This window comes from Protopterus annectens, chromosome 9.part0, assembly GCF_019279795.1.
Source record: "Protopterus annectens isolate FY-2018-M chromosome 9.part0, PAN1.0, whole genome shotgun sequence".
Classification (NCBI taxonomy): Eukaryota; Metazoa; Chordata; order Ceratodontiformes; family Protopteridae; genus Protopterus; species Protopterus annectens.
Genome location: NC_056743.1, coordinates 1,810,176,142 through 1,810,188,803, shown reverse-complemented (window position 1 = coordinate 1,810,188,803; position 12,662 = coordinate 1,810,176,142). Strand labels below are relative to the sequence as shown.

Genomic DNA, 12,662 nt, shown 5'->3' with positions numbered 1-12,662 from the left:
GATTTTCATACATTGTGTATACCTTGTTTAGGGCCTGAGCACGACGTTGTTGGTTGCCGCTCTTGTGCTAGATTTAACAAGCGCACTATTAAGAGGAGGCTTGATTGTGCTAGGTTAGTGTTTGGGAAACGTTGCAATTATAATATGCCGTCGGATGCTCCGACGCCTGCTTCATCCAAGAAGCGCAAAGATAAAACAGTGAAGCCTAGGGGAGAGGAACCGGCAGCCCCGGATGTCGGTCCTTTGGAAGGCTCAGGGGAGCCGGAGGTTTTGCCAGGAGTTTCAATGGAGTCTCAGGCAGATACTTTACTGTTACAGGATGTGCCCTCTCAGGAGGTAGGCCAGGCTGAGGGGGCTTCTCAGGTAACTGTTCTTCCCTCTCTTCCCAAGGTAGTTAGGGCCTCTCCTTCTGTTGCCAAAGCTTCTTTTAGAGGTAGGCCAAGTTCAGTTTCTGTGGGGGCTTCTCCTAGCATTTCGGGCTCTGTGCCTAAGAAACATATGCTCAAAATGGCAGAAGATTTGATTACTCTGATTAGAGGTTCTATGCCCCTACCTGATAAGAGGCCTAGGGTGGAACAGGAGTTTGATAGTTTTGAACAGTGTTCACAGGCTTGAGTCTTCTGTGGAAGACTTGCAAGAGTTTCCTACTTATTCTGATTCTGATGTGGATGATTCCACCCCTTGGCTTCTCCTCCTGGGGATTTTTCATTTTCAGAGACTCTTCTCTCCATGGGAGAGCACTTTAAATGTGAAGGCCAAAAATACTCTGACTCTAGAACTAGCCTTAGGGAATTCTTGTTCTTGCCTCAGCATAGGCCCTTAGCTATTCCTCCTGTGTTGAATGTGGTGGAGGATGTTTTTGCAGAGGCTTCTCTGAACCCTGACTCCTTGCCTCCTGCTCCTGTTAAGCCTGATAGGTATTATAGGGTGCCCAAGCTCATAAGTATTTGTTTAAGAGTCCCAGGGCGGACCCAGAAACTGTTTCTCAGGGGCCTAAAGGTGTTAAAGCTTCTGTGGTTAAAAATCCTGTACCCTCTGATAAAGAGGCAAGGGCTTTGGATAGGTGGGGTAAGAAAGTATATACTTCTTCCACTTTGGCCATGAGGGCGTTGAATTGTCAGTTTCATATGCTGAAATATCAGAATTATCTCCTTTCACAATTGAAATCTAAGGTGGATGCTTTGGCGGAAGGTATTGAGTGTAAAGAATTGCTGGATTTGGCTCATGTGTCTGAACAAGTGGGTAAGCATTCTTTGCAGTGTGGTTTTGATGCTGTTCAGGCCTCCTCGAGGGTGGCTGCTACTAGTTCTGTTCTTCGCAGACATGCCTGGTTGAAGGATCAGAATTTAGCTGAGCATGTTAAAACAAGGATTTTGGATGCTCCTTTACAGTCTGATGTGTTGTTTGGACCGCCTGTGGAAGCAGTTTTAAAGAAAATGGAGGACAAAGCTAAGTCTATGCAGACTGTTAAAGATTTTTTGCAGGTACAGCCTCCGAAGTTTAGTAGAAATTGGCCTGCTAAGGGGTGGACATATCCTGCTTATGGTTCTCAGTCTAGGGGTAGGTCTAGACGTGGTAGGGGCAGGGCTCAAGGTTCGTTTAGGCCTCGATCAGACAGTTCGCCTGCTCAGACTTCTGGTGAAGGCAGGGGTCAGTCCTTTCGTAAGCAGAACCAATGACCTGCCTTTTCAGCTGCCAGTGGACTCGTCTGGCAGCTCCTTTGGGAGGAAGATTGTCTCTTTTCAAAGAAAATTGGGATTTAATCACTCAAGACAGATGGGTGCTGGATATCATTCATCACGGTTACAGATTTTATTTCCACACAATGCCCTCTTTCAGAGGCATGCCAGATGTTCCTCCTCCACAAAGAAAAGAGGCTCACATGCAAATTTCTCAGTTACTCCAGATAGGGGCCATTCAGCCAGTCCCTGTATCAGAAAGGGGCTTCGGATTTTATTCTCGCCTGTTCCTAGTGCCAAAGAAGGGGAACACGTGGAGACCAATTTTGGATTTATCTATCCTCAACACTTATCTGGACATTCCCAAGTTCAAGATGTTGACGTTACAGCAACTGTTACTTCTGCTGGGCAAAGATCACTGGATGGTAACTTTGGATCTCAAGGAAGCTTACCTTCATGTGCCTATAAGGCTAAGTTGCAGAAAGTATCTGAGGTTTCGAACTGGAGATTTTCATTATCAGTTCTCTGCATTGCCCTTTGGCTTATCTACTGCCCAGAGTATTCACAAAGGTTCTGGCTCCAGTGATAGCTTACTTCAGGCTTCAAGGCATTCAAATCTATCCTTACTTGGACGACTGCCTGATTCTGGCTCAAGAAAAGGAACACCTTCTACAGCATCTGGAATATGTCATAGCAGTGCTAAGATGCCTAGGGTATTCTGTGAACGAAATAAAGTCCAGTCTAGTACCCTCTCAAGACATGTGCTTTCTGGGTGTGAGACTGAATACAGCAGCCCAGATGGCCTTTTTAACCCCGGACAAACAAAAGAATCTGTCACTTTACTTCCATCACCTATCTCATCAGTCCGTGCTGACTGCAAGGACAGTCCTTCAAGCATTAGGGTTCATGGCATCTTGTATTCTGGTGCTTCCCAATGCCAAACTGCATATGAGGAAGCTGCAATGGTATCTCAAAAATGTATGGACACAGCACTGCCAAGATTTGGACACTGTCATTCAAATAATACCTTGCCTTCAAACGGAATTCTTGTGGTGGGCTCAGGAATGTCACCTAAACAAGGGACTCTCTGTGACCCGGCCAGAGGCGAGTCAGATTTTAACGACAGATGCCTCGGACACTGCTTGGGGAGCTCATCTAAATGGAAAGTGGATACAAGACAAGTGGCCTGCCAGACTACAGCATCTACATATCAATATGAAGGAGATGTTAGCTGTCCAGTTTGCATTGATGGCGTTCAAGGAGTTACTTCTTCCAGGGCAGGTGTTGATTCTGACAGACAACACAACTGTCATGTGGTACATCAACAAGCAAGGGGGAACACATTCTTATCCTCTATGCAGGCAAGCAATGATTTTATGGGAGACTGCGTTAAGCCTGCAACTGACTCTTCAGGCAAGGTTTCTGCCAGGAGCACAGAACTCCCTAGCAGATGTACTAAGCAGACAAATCATGGATCCCCACGAGTGGAAACTGGATCTTCATGTATTTCAGAAATTGACAGTGTCCTGGGGAACTCCAGACATAGATCTGTTCGCTTCTCCACTAAACCACCAGCTGCCAAAGTATTGCACAAAAGGGTTTCATCACACAGCTTGGAAAGTGGATGCTCTGTCTTTCAGTTGGAAAAACCTTCATGTCTATGCCTTTCCACCTCTACCTCTTCTTCCAAAGGTATTACTAAAGGTCAGACAAGACAGGCCAAGGATGATTTTGATAGCTCCAGATTGGCCTCGGCAACACTGGTACCCACTTCTAAGGAGTCTTGTAAAGAAGCCTCCATGGCCTTTACCTCTGATTCCTCATCTGTTATCTCAGAAGGACGGTCATCTGCTCAATGTCAAGCTTCAATCTCTTCATCTCACAGCTTGGCATATTCTGTGTTGAAGCACGGTAGGTCTCAGCTTCCTCAACAAGTTTTAAATGTGATTATGGAAGCTAGAAGGCCTAGTACTAGGAGAGTGTACGCAGAAAAATGGAAGAGATTTTTATTTTGGAGTACAGCAAAGAATTTGGAGATTTCAGAGCCTAATTTGAGTGTGGCTCTTCAATATCTTACTGAATTATTGGACAAAGGTTTGTCCTTCTCTTCCATAAAGATTCATGCTGCAGCAATTTCAGCTCACTATGATTGTGACCCACCTTTGTTTTCGCATCCTTTGTTCAAGCAGTTTCTTAGAGGGGCAAAGAATATAAGACCCCCACGTAGAGCTCCTACTCCTGCTTGGGATCTCAATTTTGTGTTGGAAAAACTTACTCTACAACCTTTTGAGCCTGCAGCTACTGCTGAATTGAAATATTTGTCATGGAAGACTGCTTTTCTGTTGGCTATTACTTCTGCAAGAAGGGTGTCTGAGTTGCAGGCCCTTATGGCAGTAGAGCCCTGTTGGATTTTCCATAAGGACAGGGTATCATTACGCACTAATCCTTCCTTTATGCCTAAGGTGGTTTCTAGTGTGGCTTTAAACCAAACTATTCATTTGCCTACGTTTTTTGCAGATCCTCAAAATAAAGGGGAAAAGATTTTGCACACTTTAGATGTACACAGGCAATTGCGTTATTATTTGAGCAGGACTAAAGATTTTAGGCAGTCTCAGCAGTTACTTGTTTCTTTTGCTTTGAGTTCACAGGGCAAGCCTGTGTCAAAACAAACTATTTCTAGGTGGATTGGCTTTTGCATTGCATTTTGTTATTCCCATCATGGCAAACAGGTTCCAGCTGGGATTAGGCCTCATTCCACTAGGGCTACTGCCACTTCAACAGCATTTCTAAGGGGTGGCAACTAAGGATATTCTGGAAGCAGCTACTTGGAGTTCAGTGCATACTTTCTCTAGGCATTATCACCTGCCTATATACTCTAAGTCTAGAGCTGGCTTTGCCACAGCTGTTTTACAAGGCATGTTGTCAGCTACTGCTACTTTATAATTTGCCAGCCTCCCTTACCTCTGCTTTGGGATTCTACCCAATTGTCAGGACTGCAGCAAGGGAAGACGAAGAACATAGTACAGTTTTGTACCTACCATAAATGTAGATGTTCGAGGATTCCCTTGCTGCAGTCCAATTTACCCTCCCTCCTTCCCCTCTGTGTTTCAGGGTGGTTGTGTAGGTGAGTTACATGCTTATATTTTGTGTATATATTACTGTATATATTGTACATGTTTTTTGGTGCAGGTTGTTTTTGGGACTTGTCTTTTTGGGTCTTCTGACATCTGGGGCAAGAAAAGACTGAGGAAATGACGTCGGTCATGCGCATTAGTACCCTGACGTACTGACGTCAGTCTAAGGCGCCATGACCAACGTCAGCCTTATACTCTGGTATTCGGGCCGACTGGGACGCGGACCTATACCAATTGTCAGGACTGCAGCAAGGGAATCCTCGAACATCTACATTTATGGTAGGTACAAAACTGTACTATCATGTGACTACAAACAGATCACATAGCAGATTTAAAGGTACACGAACAAGAAAAATACACTGCATAAAAATACATTAGGTAAATAATAAACACAGTGAAACCAGGGAATACTATGTGATCTCTTCAGTAGTCACATAATCAAGCAGGTCATGTTATATAACAGCTTGGTAACAACAGCTAACATCATGGTTCTGAAGAAGGATGTACTTTTTGTAAAAGACAAAATCCCTTAACTGTTAAAAATCGTTGCATTGCTGTTGCTGTGGTCACTTACTCAAGGGTGTGCTGACAATTGATTCTGAGTTTAGTAACTTTGTATGTTTTTTCAACACACCTGGCTATTTGTGAATTGAGGTTCAGGGTAAATAGCCTATAACTTTGTGGTGGCAACCTACTGCCCTTTTTAAATTTATGCATGCTAACCATCATTTTCTATGTGTTTGGCACATAATTTTTAGAATATCATTAACTTATGACCCAAAAGTGGTTTTACTGCAATTTTTTAAAAATGTTGTTAGAATCCCCAGAATGCCATCTGCTTCCAGGCTGCATCCTTTCTAACTTTGTTAAGAGATTTGAGCCCCAAATCCCCAAGTATAACAGGGAAAGTGTCATCAGATGGCATTACTAAATCATATGCCTCTTATTTTGGGCTTTCCTAAGACTTCCAAGATATTGCAGAAAACGTGTTACAGTGTTTGCTTTTATAGTCTGCCCCACTAGAAAACTAGTAAAAGGCAAGAGTCTGAGGAAAAGTCAGGTGAGCCCAAGAATCTAACAGGGCATTAAAGAGGCTTAAACAAAGTCTCTGTGCTGAGCCATTTCTGGTGCCCCTGACTTTTCCAAGTTTTTTACTATCTCCACACAGGCCCCAGAGGTTGAGTTAGAGGAGGTATTCACCCAGACGGTGGGTAATGAGGAACATTCAGTTTGCTGTTCAAGCAAAAATGTGAGTAAAACTAAGAGTAGATATTGCATAATTGTGAGAGAATGCATAAAGATAAAGTGGGCCTTAGGACCCCTATAGTTGTTGTTGTTGTCTTTCGGCTTTTCCCGGTTAGGGGTCACCACAGCAGAACTCCGGTCCACTAATGATTAGCAGTAGATTTTTATGAATGTCGAGGTGCCAGCCCGACGTTCAACCTTCCACGAAGGCACGTCCATTTATGCATGTCTTTTGAACGCCCATCCAACCGCGGGGAGGACATGCAGACTCCACACAGAAGGCACTCCCCGCACTCCAGCCATGAATCGAACGGGAGAACCTCTTGCTGTGAGGCAACAATGCTACCGCTGCACCACCATGGCTGCTCGGACCCCTATAGTAGTATCTGCAAAATAGAGAATTTATGCTAGTTATAGACCATACCTTCATTTAATAACTTTACCAGCAGAAGGAAGGAAATGTTAAGTTAAGCTGGTGGGCCCTAGCACTCTGTCTATTCTGTTTTTGCATTCAGTACCATTCTATATTTCACCATCAAAGTGTAGATGGTCTGCCCAAGGCTTATATAATGGCTTCACTAGTGAAATACCTATCAGATATTTTCAGTCGGCACATACGGGACCATTTGATAAGCCAGTATTAGGTGTAAGTCTGAAGTGGGGTACCAGGGAAGATGGGACAGCAGGTTTATGTTATAGAAAACAAATAAAAGCAGGGAATAGGTGCTGGTCCCCTATAAGTGAATTATCTGCAGTCAGTTAATGAGAGGCAGAGTCCAGAGGAGTCCGGAGGATTTTGTAAAGGAGAGATGCACCAAGACTAGATGAATTAACTGCAAGACAGGAGTCCCGAGTTTTCGGTACTGACAGTGGAAGTCCTGATAGTTGGGATTCAGATTCATTTTACTAGAAATATTCTGAAAGGGATTTGTGTGCTAGAGACTTTTGGATTTACTCATCTAACACGATATAATTTAGTTACTTTGTCTGTCTGTCTGTCAGAAACTACTAATTTGTCTAAAAGGGACAGATTAAAGAACTTAGCATTTTGCAAGTACAAACCCTAATGAAGAAAGATATTTAAACTAACAAGTGCATTTAGTTCTGTTAAAAACTGTTATCTGAACATTGCAGATTTATAAAGGTACAGTTGGGGCTGTTAGCTTTGAAATTAATGCCATTGAGTGGTTGCCACAGGAGTGTCTAGTAAAGTGAACTGTTATTTTCATGACAGAAATGACAGAAACTGTTCTAATGAGTTACTTTGCCCCCTGCACCACCTTACTAATGCATGCTAACCCCAACATTAATCCTGCTCCTAACTCTAACCCTGCACATTACCTTAGACAAGCCCTTTACTTAACATTACCACTTTTCAGACAAAACATGTTTGAATGTGTGGTGGTTATTTGATGATGAGATTGCAAAATGAAACTATTTCCTTTTGTAGTCTTTTTGCTTTATTTATTTATTTATTTATTCATATTTGATTTTTTTTTTGGGGGGGTTATCTGTTTTTGAAATGCTGACATTTGTCACTTGTGTTTTTCTGTGTGTGTGTGTGCATGTGTATGCATGTATGCATGTTCTGGTTCCTATAAAATTGTCAATTTTCAAATAAAAAATGAAACAGTAACCATAAACGAAATACTTTCATGATTATTTAGAAACAAGTCTAGTTCGTAGTTTGAGGTTACACATATTCAGAAAAAAAAGGGGTATGGACTTGAAATGTGAGTTGCCACTAAGATACAGTGCTCTGGCAAACAGTTTTATTGCCACTCATTTGACTGGCATTACATCTGTCATGCTGAATAGTGTCAGTGCACTTAAAGATAATTGCTGAATGGTATCAGCACAGTTAGTGATACTTTTAAGGATTTTCATGCTTGGCAGTCACTACAGGTCTGTTGTTTTCAAGCTGCAACAGCTGCAGTTACCACAGTGATGTCATCAACAGTTAGTCAGCTGACACGTGAACTTCATTATATCATTCAGATTAGCTGAATAAAACATTTGTTTTATTTTTTATTTACCCTTTGTTTACCAGGTTACTTCTACTAGGCCAGTAGCCTCTTTTCAGAGAAGACCCTTGGTGGTATTGATACTACTAGAGAAATTTTGCCAGAACATCAGAATATGTTCCTGATTCTTTGGAGATGCTCTATGGGGCTGAAGGTATAGCAGCAAGGGAGAGGCCTAAGAGAAGCTGCAATATAGAGCAGGAGATAAATGCTATGATGAGTTTGGAGGTGGAAAATAAAAATGTAGAGAAAAGTTTGTCCAATATGGAGTATCAAAATGTAGATAAAGATTCCTGTGTTTTAGATGTCACAAATGAGCGGAGTTTACCTGTCTCAATGGAGAATGAAGAAAGTGAATCCATTGGAGTGGTGCAGATAACAGAACTGGCTTCAGGAGGGCTTGCGGATGATGTCCTGTTAAAATAATCAAGCAGAATGATTTAGGTGATAGTTCTGCTGTTTCCTCAGGTGAGATGGCAGATAACTTTTTTTCAGAGTTCCTAAGGATGCTAATGTGGAAAAGGAACCAGGTGGTGTGGCAGCAGAGAATGCAGCAGTTAAAACTTATTGTAGCAGTGACAGAAAGTAAAAGAGGAAAGCAGGAACAAAGTAAGGAGCAGTCCAGTTTTATGGCAGCAGAGAGTTCAGTAGTAAATACATGTGCAGCAGTGATAGCAGGCAAAAAAATAAGACCATCAACCAACCATAAGGAAAACTTTTTAAAAAGACAAGAAGGCCAAATATGAGCATACAGATAACAATGATACTGTAATAGCCAGATATTATATATGAGGCAAAGTGGTAACTGTTGTTAGTTTCAAAGCTCAAGAAATTTGGTCTTTTATACATATAGAACATATACTTTTTTACTTGATATTTCAAATTGAGGGACTGATGGTTATATTTCTGTAACTCTATAATAAAAAGGGTATTTATCCATTGATCAGTTATTTGTTTTCCTGTAGTACTTTACAGTTTAAAACTGATGAACTGAAGAACAAAGTGTTAAAAATGCATACAGGGTTTGTGCAAAACTGTTGATAACATTGTGAAATAAAAGAGAAATGTATAGAATGGGTGGTGCAGGTTGGAACCTGTTTTGAAATGTGAAAAAAAATGGTGAAAAACTTGCCAAGTGTTATTTTTTGGCTGATCATAGAAGGACATTATGATATGCTGGTCAGCCTCCTGTTTCTTTTGTGGGGTCTTTTCTCATTTAAATAATGATTGTGACAAGATATAATGTAATCAGTGTGAGGAGAAAGGACATACAGCAAGAAGGTGGGTGGCTGAATGCAGGTTGTTTACAAAAAAGAGACACTTTTGGATGGATTGTCTAGAGCAAACAGTAAATATCTGCATATTTGGGTAAAATAGTAAAGGAAAATAGTATAGTGAAAAAAAAATAAAAAAACAGTATAAAGAACATGAGCAAATTATGAGTATTGTAGTACATCACTTGGAAAATATTTATAAGGGTGTAAGTATGGAAAATAAGACAAATTGGAAAGTAAAGTAGTTTCCTGACTGAGTCAAGGAAGAATTTGAAAAATAAATTACTGTTAGTAAATTGGATGAAGTACTTAAAAAAGTAAATGTTGATTCAGTAGGCTCAAAGAAAAAAAGTTATAGAGTGTACAAGAAATTAATGGAATGGCAAAAAGTATATTTTGTAAATGTACTGAATGAACGGTTAAAGGAAGGTTTTGTTTATGAAGACTTATGTAGTGAAATATTAAAATGTATCCGGATAAAAGTTAAGAAGAAGAATGAAATAAAAAAATGGAGCCATATCATGCTAAATAACAGGAATTATACACTGTTATGGGAATATTACAGAGGAGAAAGGAATAAAGGATGAGGGTTATTGTGAAAGAACATGTATATGGTATGAAAAGGAAGAGATGTCAAGAACTGTTATTGGCTGTAAGAGAAATTGTGGATGATGTTATAAGCAGAAGGGAGGATTTGAAACTTATGGCAGGTGATATTAGCAAGGCATTTGATACCATAGAATATGATGCTTTGTGGGATGTTATAGAGAAGTAAGGTAAATAGAATTAGGAGAATGTATACGGCAGCTTATCAGAATAATAGAGTGAGAGTTTTAGTGAATGGGTGGCTGAGTAAAGAAATATGCATGAAGTGCAGTATAAGACAATGATGTCCCATGAGTAGAATGTTGTTTGCATTAGTAGTGAATATGATAGAGAATGAAGTAGCTTATAAAGTGAGTGATGCTAGATATGTGATGAAAAGGAGGTTGTCATACCAGTAGTTTTGACATATGCAGATGATATAGCCATAGTTACTAAGAATAAAATATGGATGAGGGAAGTTTTGATATGTCTGAATGGATGTTTAAAGGATATGGGAATGACATTGAATAAAGGTTAAAGTAAGGATGGTGAAAATTGGGGGGGGGTGTATTTTTCACTGAATTAATTGTCTTTGCTAGGAGTAAAATTTGGGAAAATTATGTAGTTATGGTGTACTGGGAAGGGTTAATAAAAAAATTAAAGAAATATGACTTCTGTGGAGGCTGTATAGATTACTGTTCAGGAAAAAGGTTTATCTGGTGAAGTCAGTATTAATAGGAAAAATAGTATATATGTCAAATCATCTTATGGCCCCAGTAAAATATGAAAAGTAAATTGTTCAGCTGGTGTTTTCTTGTATATAGGGTTCAAGATTAACTCCAGTGAAAAGAGATGTATTGTGTATGAGTAAAGATAAAGGGGGATTTGGGTTCTTTATTCTACTTCTTTAACCTAGTATAGAATATTAAAGTGGGTAAAGGAATTGAATGGGATTTATTAGTGAGAATGTTTAAATATAAGCAGAAATAATTCTGGGAGATGAGAATAAGAAAAAGAGAAAAAGATTATATGGATGAAGAAAGTAAAAATTATCATGAAAAAATACTGACGTAAAATAAAAACTGATGATTTAAAGAAAGATAGAAGTTTGCAGTATAATAATGTGCTGGAACAATATTATTATGTACATCCATGGGAAAATTTGCCAGAAGTAATTAAAGCCATTAAAGCAATGAAAAAATGGTGTACCAGGATAGTAGATTAACAGGATTAACTATGAGATTGGTAATAAGTTACCAGCAAAGGGGGATATGCCATATAAAAAAAAGTTGAAAAAGTATGTTTATTTTGTGAGGAGTAAGAGGCAATAGAGCATGTTTTTGTTTTGAAATGTAAAAAAATGGTGAAACTCTGGAAAAAGTTGTGTGAAGATTTTTTGCAAGTATTAATGATATAAACAATTTAGATATTAATATGATCATGTGTGAATATAGGTGTGACGCTGTAATTAATTCTATGTCATTTGTGAATATTGATATGATTTATACAGAACTGTATGTTATGTTATGTAATGAGCTTCAAGAATGTAACCACAGCATACCATGCTGGAACATAGAAGATTAACTTACAAAACGTCAAGAAAATAAGTTAAAATAAGTGCTTTACAATGTGCTTTTAAAATTATTTAGTTCAGCGAGGAGAGAGGATGCCTAGAGCTAGAAGTTTCTTTCTGTAGTCTTGAAGAGAAGTAATTACTAGGTCTAAAATGTAAAAGTGTTTAATTGTTTTATGACTTCCAGTTCTCAGCAAACATTTGACAGATGTGTATTTTTAACATAGAGATGTTAGTTTCTGTTAGCCTGGGAAGTGAAGTCAGGTGACAAATGTCATCCAAGCTGACCCAGCAGTAATTTTTGATAGTAATTTAAGAACTCACTCAGAGAGAGACTGTTTGCATTTTGTGTTTTGTCTTGGACCTAGCAAGAATATCCACTCATCTGCATTTGCTTTGCTCTGTAAGTAAGTTATTTAGGGCATAGTATCTCTCTTAGATATAGATAGGAATATAGTAAAGATTAGTTTTAGATGTTTTCTGTATTTATTTGAGACTGTACTGCAATGTTGTTTTAAATATTCTGTGTGATTGTGAAGTCTAAAGTAAATGTGTTTGTTTTCTGAGTATTGTCTTGTTTTTTCATTATTTATTATTAAAACCTATCTTTGTGGCTGGTATTTGTGAGACAAATTTATGCTCTGAGAGTACTTGCATATGTATTTGGTGACACTGTACAGGCCACTCCTAAATAGCCTTGCTTGGTCAGACTACCAATTGGATTATTAGTAACATTAAACAGTAGGATTGGACACCCTTTGTAAGGGCCTTATAGTAGTTGATAAATAAGGGTGGCTGGTGGCAGCTGGTACTACCTTATAGTCTGGGCAGAAGGGGGCATATCTAATAAACATGTGCCCGTCTTTCCCAGGTGTGTGTGTGTGTTTGTGTTTGTATATCAATCAAATCTCAAGGTGTGTGTGCATCAGTTACTTGGGCAGGGACACGAAAGACTAGTTGGACAGAGAGCATGCTGGAGGTGTTAGCTTGGCCACTCAGCTGAGATCTTAACCCTATAGCTGTGCCAGTGGGGAGTCTTATTGGGGATCTGGAGAAAGAGGGAGAAACCAACCCCAGACTGACTGTGATCTCTGTGTGCTCTTAAGGGAAATTGTACTTTACTGTGTGTGTACTTGTCATCCTCCCAT

General features: G+C 39.6%; 1 protein-coding gene across 1 annotated transcript in view; it reads left to right on the top strand.

Moving 5' to 3' along the window:
* LOC122812282 (complement C3-like) overlaps positions 1 to 12,662 on the top strand; it is a 607,672-nt gene that overhangs the window by 52,821 nt on the left and 542,189 nt on the right. The window lies entirely within an intron of this gene.